Source organism: Anser brachyrhynchus, assembly GCF_964034855.1.
Source record: "Anser brachyrhynchus genome assembly, chromosome: 1".
Lineage (NCBI taxonomy): Eukaryota > Metazoa > Chordata > Aves > Anseriformes > Anatidae > Anser > Anser brachyrhynchus.
This window is the reverse complement of record NC_137694.1, coordinates 107,394,903-107,408,965: the sequence shown is the minus strand read 5'-3', so window position 1 is coordinate 107,408,965 and position 14,063 is coordinate 107,394,903.

The window sequence follows — 14,063 nt, the reverse complement described above, 5'->3', positions numbered from 1 at the left end:
GTGGCTACGTCTGAGCATGGAGGAGCAAGGATCAGGATTAAGACTGAAGACGGGAGGCTGACAGTGGGGAAGCACAAATATGTAAAACAGCAGAGGCTCCTCTGAGCAGGGCAGAGTAAGTCACTAGACTACTGAGCCAGCTGAGCAGATAAAAAAGCTCAAAAGCATATCTTTTAACAGTCTTCCAACACTTAAAGGAAGCCTACAGGAAAGCTGTGGAGAGGCTCTTTATTGGGAGTATAGTGATAGAACAAGGGGTAATGGCTTTAAAATAAAAGAGGGGAGATTTAGATTAGACATTAGGAAGAAATTCTTTACTCAGAGGAAGGTGAGGTTGCCCAGAGAAGCTGTGGATGCCCCATCTCTGGAAGTGTTCAAGGCCAGGCTGAACGGGAATTTGAGCAACCTTGTCTAGGGAGAGGTGACCCTGCCCATGGCAGGGGATTGGAACTGGATGGCCTTTAAGGTCCCTTCCAACCCAACGGATTCTATGTCTCTGTGATCTTTGCTGGTTGCACTTTTGTCCTGATGATCATCTGCTGGCAAGCTGCAAAATCTGGTTATTGTAGGATGAGGATGCTGTAAAAATGAAATTTCTATTTCTTATGGACAATTTAAGAAAAACGAAGCAGCCTGATTTGCCAAGGGGAGGTACAAACGATAGGAATACCTAGAGGCGCTTCATGTAGAGGACTGGAGAATGAGATAAATCATATAGTTAATCATTTTGAAAGAAAAACACAAAACCGGCAAACAAAAAACAACATTAGTTACTAGCCTGATTTATCTCAGTTTGGCAACAGAAATCCTGTTTAACAAACTATCTGTAATGTGCATAAGACACTTTAGTTCAAAGAACAGCAGTGATACAGAAACCTAGGGAGACCACAAACTAATAGAGTTTCATCTACATGGGAATTAAAACTCAGTGAATAGACCGAAGTGATTAGCCAAGAAACGTGAAATACAGAAGATCAAAGAGTGAATTTAACAGTCAATGAGGGATTATAGGCAGTCGTAGTTAACAGAGTCTAGTTACTGAATGGGAGTATGAAAACTGTTTAGGATTGCCAGCTGGTGTAAACTGTCTAAAACCTATTTTTTAAATACTGAAGTTTTTTGAGTTGTGTGGAACCAGTTTATACTAACAGTCTTATTCCTTGTCAATAATATAAAAAGAGCTATAATACTCTGTGATGTTTGTTTATCTAAGCGGAATTCAGGGAGGCAGCATCTGTGTAAGTTTTAAGCAGATCTCCATTTTGTAAGAGTGAATGTCTCAGTCAGCAGTCATAGGAGGAAACAGCAGGAGCAAAACTGAACAGTAGGTGAGGAAAGGCCCACTCAGGCAGAAAGCAAGATAAACCTGTGATCTTTATCATTTTGTAGGTGTGTGAAGACTGGAATACAGTACACCTTTCATAAGGGATGTTTGGAAAGAGTCAGACAACAGCACAACCACACTGCACAGCTGGAATTGAGACATTTGAGCTAGCACCAACTAACTCAGCTCCAGAAGGAATGTATCTGTATATGTAGCATAGCACCCTAGTTAACTAGGCCTGCTAGGAGATGTAAATTATTGGTTTATTTAGAAGTACCAAGTGACTGTGACTTTGTTTCTTCCGTGAGCCAAGCTTGAACCTCAGCATGCAAACCTCTTCACCAGGTATAACAACCTCCACTATCTAGTCCTTTAATAGCCTGTTTGGTTTTGGTTTCTTTTTGGTTTGGTTTGGTTTCAGGAGGAGGGGAATACACTCAGGCATGCAGTTTTTAATTACAAAAAATAATTTTTAACTTTAATGGAAAATAAAGAACAAGTAAACTTTCTAAGGGATAAATACTTGCCGTTTAGATCACCTGCACTTAAAATCATTTTAATGGCAAGCATAACCTGTCTTTCCACTTTTATCAGTTTAACATACACACATAGACTGAACTTCTCAACTTTAAGTAGGTGAAAACACTTTTCCCCAACCATGCTAGACTTCATGTTAACCTGAAATATTCTATCACAGTAAACCTCAGTTAAGAGGTTAAGCAATGCTTAGAAGTTATGCATGCTTCAACTCAGGGTCAGCAAAAGTTAACAATACAATAAATTCAAGTCTTCTGCAACAAGAGATGAACTTGTCAAAGAAATTGTGTTATGGGAAATACCTGATGAAATGAACCCATGAGAGGCAATTTGTAACCCTAACCCTTTGTACTCAAAAAGCAGCTCTAAGTATTTGTCTGCACTTATGCACTCAGAAGTACAATCTGCAATGAATATTAATTTCTTTCAAATACATTTTAAAAACTGTTGTCTGGGCAGTAAAAAACAAACAAACAAACAAAAAAAACATTCTATAATATTATATACAATGGGAAAAAATTTGAATGGATCTGGGGGCCAGTAGAGCCATTCACACTGCGCTCAGTTACAGCTTTTGTTTCCAAGAAGTGTTGAGGGGCTCCTCCTCCCTGCCAGCACTCTCCTTGCCCTCAGCCAGGCCCCACAGTGGCCATATCCCTGCCTATCCCTGGGCACCAGTGAGACAGGCACCACCCTAACACCATCCTGTCCCTTCCCAGCAGGACCTGGAGCTGGTGGTGGCACCTGGGTATGGCCAAGCCACGGCCAACCCCTGTCACAGGCCCCAGCCCATCCTGGCCTGCAGGGGACAGGATAGGGCTGGTTGGGGAGGGAGGCACTGTAGCACCCTGATAGCCCTGTGGCCGCTCCTCACTGCTGCACACCAGTGGGAAATTTTCAGTGGGGCTGTGCTGGGCGCAGGTGCCCAGGCAGTGGCAGGGGTCTGTGGGGCCACTGTGTGAGGCGATGTTGGGGCTGCGCCGTGCCAGCCCCAGCTGTCTCCAACAGCCCCACTGCAGGGCACGGCTGGGCCCCACAGCCAAGATGGCGGCACCTGGGGGAAAATGCATTTATGAAAGGGCAAAATGCTGCACAGGAGTGAGGGAAAAAAATAGTGTGAGAAACAGCCTTGCAGACACCAGTGTGAGAGAACATTAAGGAAGAGTATTTGCTGAGGTGCCAGAGCAGAGATTCCCCTGTTGGCTGTGGAGGGCCAGGCTGCAGCAGGTGGATGTGCCCAGAGGGAACTGCAGTCCGGGGAGGACCCATGTTGTAGCAGGCCTATTTGAGCCCCTGGGAAGGGCTCACGCTGGAGCAGAGGAAACGCAGGAGGAGGAAGGAGTTGTTACAGAGAGAGCCCAACTCCTCCCTGCACTGGTGGGACTAAGTGTCACCAGTGGGGGAGAGGTGCATGGAGAGAAGTTGAGCCTGGGGAAGGGGGAGGAAAGGCGTTTACCCTCAGTGTGTAAACTTTTGGGTTTCGTTGTTGCTTTTTATTTCCAACTACCAGAATTAGTAATTAAATATTGTAATTGGCAATCAATTGGCTTTAATCGTCAGTTTCCACAAGATGAGTCCGTTTGACCCACAAAAATAATCGGCAAGTGATCTCCCTGTCTTTGTCTCAACCCATAAGTTTTCTCACTCCCTCTCTTCCTATTTTCTCCCCTCATGCTCCTAAGGACAGGAGGAAGGAGTGAGCAGCTGGGTGGGAGTTTGGCTGCCAGCCAGGACAAACTCATAACACTGTATTAAAACACTGCGCATTGGTACAAAACCCAGAATGCAACAAAATCCAAGGGAGGGGGGGCAGAAAGGAAGCATGTATCCCTTGTCCATCCAGCCAACTGAGTGCTGCACATCGGCTGATTGGCTTTATTTATCCCAGCCATCTGTACAAAGGAAGTCTGCCTCAAATATTGGCACTACTAAAGGAGTAACAAGAATGAGCAATAAGCATCACCAAACATGTGATCAGTGATTTGGCACAGAACAATATATTATTTATTAATGCTTTTTATATACTTGGTTTAGCCTAAAGGATTACATTATGCTTTGATGCACACTATCAAAGTAACTATAACACTAGCAAGAATTTACAAAACATTGTCAACATTGGTAGAAGTTTGAACAGTACCCAACATAAAAACTAAAACTAAAACTAAAAAAAAAAAATAGTACTTGTCCAGCAGTAATTTAGAGACGACCATAATAATCTTTTCAATCAAATAGTTACACAGGGAATAATAAAATTTTCTTATCAGTGGTTCCCCTCAACTTGTCTTTACTCTCCTAGCTAAGACAGCACTGAACATACCAAACTAATGAAAAAAAAAAAACAACTTAACTAATCATTATTTTGGCCATTTTATGACAAACGTATATAGTCATGATTAGTCCTTGTGTTTTTCCACACCAGTGGGGACAACTATTTACACATTGAAGTACTCTTTGGACATCACAGGAATAAAGGTTCTACAACAAGAATGATTTGTTCTAAGAATGAAGGATGCAGAGAAAGGATGAGAAAAAGAGAAAATATGGGTAGGGAAGTAAGAAAAAAAAAAAGTCTTCTACAAAACTACCTTCATTTTCTCACATGATCATAAGCACTTTTGCCTTGTTAAAACATGCAGAATGAATAGTAAAAGTTCAAATAATGTAACAGGATAATATAGTTACTAAATTGTTCCAAATAGTAATTCTAGGGGTTGCCTCATAAAGGATCTTTCCTCCAAAAGCCTTCCTCTTCCCACAGAAGGAATAAGCTTCTAGGTCAAAACTCAGCTCTGTGTTCACATACAGAATCATCCATTTGTGAGAGCAGTCCCCTTGCCCTCTCCTATGAAGGCAGAGGAGCTGCCACTCCATTTACTATCCATTTCACTCCACAACACTTCAAGATAGTTTCTGCATATTCCATTTTCTGTTTCATGTCCTCCTTTTCCTCTCACCTTCTTTTTGCTGCCTCAGGATTCCCTCAGCACCTTTTCTCATCTTCTGCCAACACTGTCAGTCTTCCTGTCACTTTTTTTCCTCTAAATCTTTCCCTTGCTCCCACTCTCTCATTTCCTCCTGTGCTTTTCAAGTAGTCACCATTTTCCCTCTTATTCCATAAAAAATATTTGATTGTACATGATGTACGAGGAAAGGCTGAGAGAGCTATATTTGTTTAACCTGGGGAAGGTGAAGCAGGAGACCTAATTGCTCCCTTTGGCAACCTAATAGGTAAAGATTGAACTAAAGATTGATAATAAAGTATTCTCAGAGGTGCCTAGCAAAAGGACGTCAGATATTAGCAGAAGCAAGGAAAACTAAGGTTAGGTGTAAGGAAAAAATTCTTCACAATGACAGTGGGTCAGACATTTTAAAACTGAAAGTTTTAGAATGTCGTATTTCTCTCAGTCCAAACAGCCACAGGTATTTTCTGTTGGGTATTCTGCTGCTGTCCTTTTAATATAGCCACATAATAGCATGATTATCCAGTTTATTGCACATGCTATGATGAAGCCATTTCAAAAATTTTAAGCAATCTTTACAAAATATTACCAAACAGATTTTCTCCAATCATACTATGGCAAATCTTTCTATTTGGAAAGATAAAAATCCAGTATGCTTCCAAAATACACATATATGCCATCAAAGTTTTCCATACTTTTCTATCACCTGATACCTTAGCCTAAAGACATTCCTTTTTGCATCTCCTGCTACTGTGGATTGGGAGAAGCACACTGGAGGGAATATGTACAGCTCCTTTTAAGTACTTCTGCAAAAATGAGGCATTTAATTGGAGAAAGAAAAAAGCCTCTTTTCACACAGGCAACGGGCTTTGATATCAAATCATAATTTTGTTCCTTCTTGAAAATTGTATAAAATTTTCTTGTACTCAGGAAACAATATTTAATATTGCAACATTTATCATTTCATTAGCTAGGCTACTTTGTAACTTTCTCAGTTTTGCTAACCAAAAATGGTGTTCTAATATAAACAAATAAAGTTCAGATACAATGCTAGAATCCAATCCATAGTATTGGATTCAGATCTATAGTTATGTTGTTCCAGATATTTGTTACCCTTAGTCTCCATTGCTTCAATATGTACATAAGACATCCACATGACGGAAGAAGACTTAGCTGTAAAACCTAGCTTATTTGCTTGGAAACAAATTAACCCTGGCTATGTTGTTCTATTGTCCTGGTTCTCCACTGTCTGAATCAAACCCCTCCATGATGACAACTGCTAGCGGTCATCATCTCTTCCTGTTCATGTGGCTTCACATGAGATGATACTGGCTGAATTACAGGAAAGAATGATGAACAAGGGTGAAAGAACCTTCAAAGGACATGTACTCTGGCACTCAGCCCCACAGATTGCACCACTGTCAGGACTGAACACAATTCTCATTTTTCACTGCCTCTGTACTTTTCCACCCCCACAATTAATGAAACCTTAGCCAAAGTAAAATCCAAACATTTGATTTGACACAATTTATTTCTAATTTGAATGAAGAGTCAGGTTTGTTTGGGAGGAACAAGACTGGAGGTAGATATGTATAAGCAGTATAATGCCATTACCTTGCATCTCAGATGAACAAACAGTAGAAAATCAAGAAGGAGGGAAAGGGGTACAGAATTTCACCTCTTGGGGCTGGGTAGAGCAAAAAAGTTGGCTTTCCCTTCAGGTCTACTGACAACTGGCTTCAAACTATTTCCATTAGTTCTTCCAAGATGTACACAGTTTTAATTCCAGTCCTCACATGTTTCCCTCCCTCCTCCAAGAGTTCAACTCTGTGCTGCTCCTGTCTTTCCCTAGGGAGCACCACAGGCTGAGAGGTTCTTTTTGTAGCTGTTTCTAGACCCTGAACAACTTTAAGAACTAAAGCTCTGAATTCTCTGTTGGTAACCATTGGAGAGAACAGATCTGAGCTATCTCTACCCCAAAGCCAAAGTTTTTGGCTTAATAACATCTGTCAGCGCAGGCTATCATTAACTGTTAAGGACAAATATCACATAAGGAAGCAAAGCTGAACGTTGCTTTGGCAGAACCATTGACTGATATAGGAATAAAGATGATATAGGAATAACACAGGTCATTTTTGTAAACAGTAATTGCTGTTGAAGGGCAATGTAAGGAAAAATACAAATGACTTTGACTTATTAGTAGACTATACAAAATGTAGACACTTAAATAGTGGAAAATATTTTTACTGATATATAAAAGGATGGTGAAACTACAAAAGACAAAAGCTAGCTGTGCAAAATAGCAGTACCATGGCAATGGCTCCAAGAGATGGAGTGGGTGATGGTGGGAAACAGTTCTGAGCTTCCATCCTTTTCCCACTTGACACTGATATGCCTGAGGAGTTTTCTATCCACTCATTAGTTTCCCACACAGCCATCACCTCCTTACAATATCACCTCCTTACCATCTGGGTAGGTGGTGCATGTGAAAGAAGCATTCATTTTTAATGCATTCGCAGCAAGATGAGAGCATGCTCATGTGCTCAGGGTATTGTTATTTGACATGATAAAGTACAGTTTCAGGACCTTCACTGGGAAAAATTGGCTGGAGCCTAGTTATTCAGGTGTAAAGGTGTCCTGAGAAACAACACATGCAATGGGACTGGTTAGCACAATGGCCAAGGTCAAAAACAGTGCAGTTGCACACACCACAGATCTAGTGAGATTCATCATATGGTCTAGGAGCTTGGGACTCTGTGATAATAGGAAATTGATTCACTTTAATGAGGTGGATGTAAATATCAACTCCTTTGCACCACTGTATATCTTATCATGAAAAGATTCCAACTGAGTTGAGTCGAACAACTCTTTTGACAAACTGCAGGTGTTGGGCCTGGCATGTATTCTCTGACTGCTTGGGGTTGCTTTGCCCTGGTTGTCTACAGTAGATCTTACAATACAAATGATTTAATTTTTCAGTGGAAGAAAAAAACCAACATGGGGCTGAAATGTCTTCTATCATCCAATGAAAGGAAAGGATAAAACATACAGTACACAGAGCTGCTTTATATGATTATAGCAACTTGAGTTCTGAAAGAAAGGAGGCTCAGAAGAGATTTCTTTTCCTTCCCATATAGAGCTTTTGTGAAACATTGTCCTAAACAAATAAAAGATTTTTACTCAAATGATCTACCTTGCTGTTTTCCTTTCCTTTGAAGAATCCTGTGGTACAATAGGCAACCCATCAGGAATAATTAGATTATACGGCGGCATCCATGGAAACAATACAGCTTTTGAAAAGAACTCCTACAGAAGATCTTAGAAACCACATCTATTATGGATATCTTTTACTGTTTCAAAGACAGCACAGCTCCAATTTATGGGAACTAACAGTGGGGCAAAATCTGACTGCTCCATGCTTTGTCCCTTTGTCAATAATTATTACTACATGAAACAGTCAAGTAGTCACAGAAGAGAACATTTGGGTGACAGGAAGAAATTGTCCATGTTTTCTTCTGAGTTCTGGGAATCGGTAATGAAAACTACATGTATTTTATACTGCGTCTTTAATAAACTCACACCTTTCATACTCTTCAGCTTTTCTCTAAGAGGGCAGTTGTGGATGTTTCCAAAAACAAGAAGGAAGCAGTATCAGAGAAAGTTATCTGCATTTTTGGGCCATGTCTCTAGCAGCAACATAAGCTGCAAACATATTGGTCTTACTGTAGCCATTTTTATGACCCAAGGTACTTTATCTGTTGCACTATATTAGTGATTTCAAAGTTGGAATTGTCTTAAAGGTGATTAAGTTGGAAGAAAGAAAATATCATGGATTAGTATAGAAAACAGGAAAGAAGAACACTGGTTCTGTTTTTCAGTTACACATTTTGAACCACCAGAGGAAGCAAAGACATTTGACTTGATGATCCTACATATCATGTTGCAGATGATATGTATTTCACACATCATTCTGTATTGTTACAAGTCTCACTGTCTGGATTCCCCACTTTCACTGGTGTCATTGTCCTTCTGAGGTCAGGAAAAGGACTTACATAATGAATCATTTTCTTTAAAACAAAAAATAAAACAAGCAAAACCAGTGATTACTCCTTACTGACTAACTACAGTTTGGAATTTCAGAACTACCTAGTTAACTGAAGAAGTCAAGGCTTTCTGAGCATCAATGAGTTATGTACTCCAACGTCTCTGCTACACAGCCATGTTCTTCTTTCTAGAACTGGCCCAGGAGCATCGCTTAAGATGCCCTCAAATGCACCACCAATCTATGTTTATAACACAACAGACAGAATAGAGTATTAAAGGTAGGACAATAAAAAATTCACCCACTAAGCCCGTTAAATCTATGTATACACTGGGCTAAGTGACATGGTAGGATTTTTGGTAAATGTAGGTTAGAGACTTCTATACCAGCAAGTGAACTAAACCCCCAGTCACTCAGGATTTCATAGAATGTATTACCATAAGAAGGTAATACCATACCATTCTTAAACAAGACTGAGATTGAACTGAAAACTAGGCACACAACAGGGGAAAATGGTCAGATGAAAAAAAAAAAAGGATAAATATTTGTCACTTTATATATATATAAAGCCATTACTCTGTTCAATGTACTTTTCTAATAAGTTTGTGTGTGTGTGTGTGTGTGTGTTCAGAAATGGGATTTTCTCCTAGTTCAGATGGTTTTTAGGTGTGTGCCTTTCCACTCCATTTCATTAAAAAATCATTAGTGGAACCAGCAATGGACAATATGGAAGCTGCAGCCCTGGAAAGCACAATGTCTGTAGTAGCAATATAAGTAGACAGTCAGGGGTCACTTCCATTTCTGATAAATTCAAGGCCTGAGTCACAGATGTGGTAACCATCCAGTGTTCCCACTTACTTTGTATGGAGTGTTAAGGTCTGGGTAGCTCTAACAAATGAAATCCTTAACTTCTGTCACTAATCTGGAGAAAGCTTGAAAGACTGCTATTTAAAGTGCAGGTTGTGCAGAAAGAGCAGTGCTGTTGCTTTAGATATTATCCTCCTAAAGGAACTCTTACTTTATTCAACTAAAAAGAAATCTATTTTCAAATTTTGCTTATCACGAATCTGGAGGATTATGGAAGTAATGAAAGCTTAAAAACAACAATAAAAATAAAAATATGTTGAAACCTTAGAAGCTAGGTAAAATGCAAGACTACGTTAGGCAACAATGGGAACAAATTTATTTAATTAAACAATGCTGTTCATTGTAGTACACAGATTTTCCACAGAGGTGTGCTAGCTCTCCAAATATCATGACCCACACCCTTCTGTTAGGCAACTAAATGTACTGTTATATTCTCAACAATGTCCACTACTGTCTCTCAGATTGCTAACCCTTTCACGCAACCATTTTGTACACAGCATGTTTTCAGGCAATAACAGCAAAATACCATATAGAGAATCTGCTAAAACAAAAGATGATCTCTGTTTTTAAATTAGACAGCACAATTAGTTCCTGTCTGAAACTGGTCTTCTTTCTGAAGGGACTGACATGGATATTAGCTTTGAATTCATCACAATGATTGTGTATGTTATTCTGGGAGAATTCTGAGCAATTTTAAGAGTGTGCAAGAGGAGTTTTTCATGCTGTTTTGACATTTGTCTGCTTCCAGGAGCCATTGTGTGATGTTGTACCGTCATTATTGCTACCATCATAAATGTGAGCTCCTTTCGCTTTTACATCAGACTGATTTCTCCATTATTCAGATCTATTTAAACCCCGAGGATGCTCAAGCACACCTATTGGTATCTGAAAAACAGATAACACAGTGGGGCATTTTAAATAAGCCACATAATCAGGAAAGTAACAGAGAACCAAAGGTTTAACAAAGGTGAATCTGGGCAAGGTAGGGGGAGGGGGGAGGAAATTTCACTTTGTCAGCTTTTTGTTACTCACAGATCCTTAAAAACAGATTACCTGTGATTTTAAAAAGAGTTCATTCTATTTGAAGGGAGTAATGACACAATAATTTTCAGCCTACAGGTAATCACTTTAAATTGCCACAAGGTGAATGCTGTGATAGCTTACTTTCTCAGCACAAAGCTCACAGTGTCCTAGTGTTGCCAATATGGAATATACATTTATTGGTCCATCATCAACAAGGTGTGCATTCCCCTCAAAGCCTGGCAGTTCTTTAAAAGTGACTGCAGTATGAAATATAAAAAAGGGGGACAGAAAGGATTTTAGAATGTGGCTGGAAGTAATTGAACCTCACAACAGTGTATGTGTTAACTCTAAGGTTGTCTTGGAAAATAACACTGTATTGTTTCAAAGCATTATGTAGACACGGAGGAAGGATTCACCTCACCTAATATTACATACGTTCAGTGTAGATATCTGAAGTTCCCTATATGCTAAATAGAGAGAAAGAAGCACAGTTCAACTAACTTACTGTAGGTAGAGGACAAGAGGAAATGTCTTCCTCTCTACTAACTAGCAAAGGAAGCCTAGGGGACTAGCTCACATGTAGGTATCAAGCATTTAATGAGATAAGCACTTCCCAAAGCGTCCATATTTGCTCAAAACAAAACAAAACAGAAAAAAAAGGCAAAATATCTATGAAAGATAGATCTTTCCATTCCATTAAGTGAAAAAGCAGCTATGAAGCAGGCTTAGTTGTCCTGAGGAGTTCCTCAAGAAGCGTAAGAGAGGTTCTGTTAATTTATTCTTTTCCCTTCCTGTACTGTATTGCAGTGTAAGAGCTCTGCTTATGGAAAAGGGAGCATGGACAAAGTACCCTTTCAGTTAATCAGTCATCCATTTGGTGGCCTGTCCATGATAGTGGGTTGTCGCAATCTGGAGTTTGTGTTGAGAATCTCCTCAGATTGTACCAAAACTGGTGGCTCCAAGAGCTATAAGCAGCTCAGCTTGTTCGGGGACAATTTAAAAAAAAAAAAAAAAAGAAAAACAAAAACATGTTGTCACCTTCCTCTCTAAATCAACAATCCCCTAAAATATCATCTTAGACAGAGCCAGGGCATTTATCTGGCAGGAAGTAAGTCTCCAATGAATTTTCCAGTTTAGGGAACTGCAGTCAGGATATTGCACAGGTACCATAGAGCTATAGCATGCTGTGAGCACATAACGAAGGTGTCGTCTGGTAGACAGGAAGTCCAAAGAGGTCACTTTTATATGACGATTTGATTTGCAGGTTGAGAGGCCAAAATAAGCTGATTCAGACATTTTTGCATTTGCATTTTCATGGCTCTAAAATAGGGCTTGACAAAATATTTTTAACTAAGGTCTGCCAGTGATTTTGCCTAGATCTTTTGAGTAAGAACCTCCATCTTTCTGGCCTCAAAGCTGGAAACTGAAGTAGCACACTCTAGGTGCTCTTCAAGAGACTTTGAAACTGGTAGATCTCCTACTGTAACATAAGAGATATAAGAGGACTTGAATCTGTCTTTTAAGCGGCCCCATCTTCAAATAAAACCTGGTTAGACTCTGAAACATGCATTTGAGAGATAGGTAGTCCGTCAAACAGGGGATGGAAATTCAGAGAATGAGCAGAAGAGTGAGGTTTGCCAAAGGGTTACACAGCTATTAGATGAAATTAAAACATTACAGTAAATACTAGAAAAGCCAAAGGAGGAGAAATTATGGGCTTTTGAGGTAGTTTTAGAGGGAAAATGGTCACTGCTGAGTTCATAATTTGCATAGATTATTATGCAACTAGTCAGTGTTTCAGCACAACAGGGGGCTCTCAGGAAATCGTGCACAACCTTTGCTGGCTATAGCTCTAAAGAGCCAGGAGGTTGGGCCAATGCCTTTCAGTGAAGGAGCGCAATGACTTGTTCAAAGCTCTTTTGCTACCAATAAAGCAAAGCTATTAGTGATGGAAATCACTAATAACAAGTTGCCAGACTTACCAAGCTCCACCCAGAGAAGGGGAGAAATGCCTGTCTTGGAACTCTACTGGCTGTATGAGCATACATTTCCCTGTGCATTTAGAGCACCCTTTCAGCACATACAGTGTTGGCAGGCTGTTGGCATACCAGGAAGGTCAAGCAGAGAAAAGTAAGCAATTTCTAAGGCAACAGGCTTCAGGAAGTGGTGGAATGGTCAGACCTAATAGCCAGAGACATGCTGCTGAGTCTAAGTAGCAGCAGTCATGGTGAGGAATGACAGTAGTCCCTCAAGCAAACAGTAGTGACTGCACTAACCCTTTCATCTCAGCAACTGCTAAATGGGCTGTAAATCTGGCTCTCCAGGGCTCTCCTCAGCACTCTGTTGCATCACTAAACCTTCCTTCACTCCTTTTCCCTTGGTAAAAGTAACCCAAATCCAGTCAGTTCTGAGCTCTTCATAGCTGGGAAAAAGAAACTTTTATCAGCTTTTCTTGTACTCAGCGAAGTCACATTTCTCCTCTGCAAGAGCAGACAATCTTACTGACTTTCGTCAGGAGCAGTGGTGTGGTGAAGAAAGAGAGAAATATTTTGAAAAAAGGGGTGGGTGGGGGGTAGTGGGGAGTAGAAAATCCTGATATAATGAGTGGGGTTTTGACAGCTGTCTGTTTGGCCATTCACCCAGTGTTTCAAAGTCAGACACCTTGAGTAACCAAATGTTTGACCTAATTTTCAGTGCTCTTTGAACAATTTAGCACTACTTAAAGGATTCCCAACTATCAAACAAATCTGAACAGCAAAATGCCACTTCTATACATGCAGAAGAGTCTCTATTAAGTCTATCATATCTGTTTGGAGTCTTTCGGGAAAGTCAGTGAAGTTAAAAATAAAACAAAATCAAAATATATCTTTCCTATAGTTTATTTCTTTATGAATGCCTAAAACACTTATTTAAATCAGTGTTCAAGAGTACTTGGAACTTAACTTTGGCTGAATCTTTTTGTAGAGACAGCAGGAAACCACAAACTTTAAATCCACATTGAACTTTCCCAAAGATCTGGAGGATTCAAACTGATGATTTTGATTAAGATCCATGTGTAGTCATAAGGTCAATCTTTGATTTTGGTATGTGTTTTTTTTATTTTATTGTATTTTTGAGAGTGATCAATAACACAATTATAATGTTTGCCATGTACTGAATGCATTTTACTGTATCTCAGTGACTGTTGACTAATATCAGACCTTCCATTTTCTTTCTCTCTCTTTTTTTTTTTTTTTTTTGAGGGAACAAAATTTCAGGGTGTGAGTGGTGTGACTGTAGTTTAGAAACAATCCACTGCATGTTTTCAGAG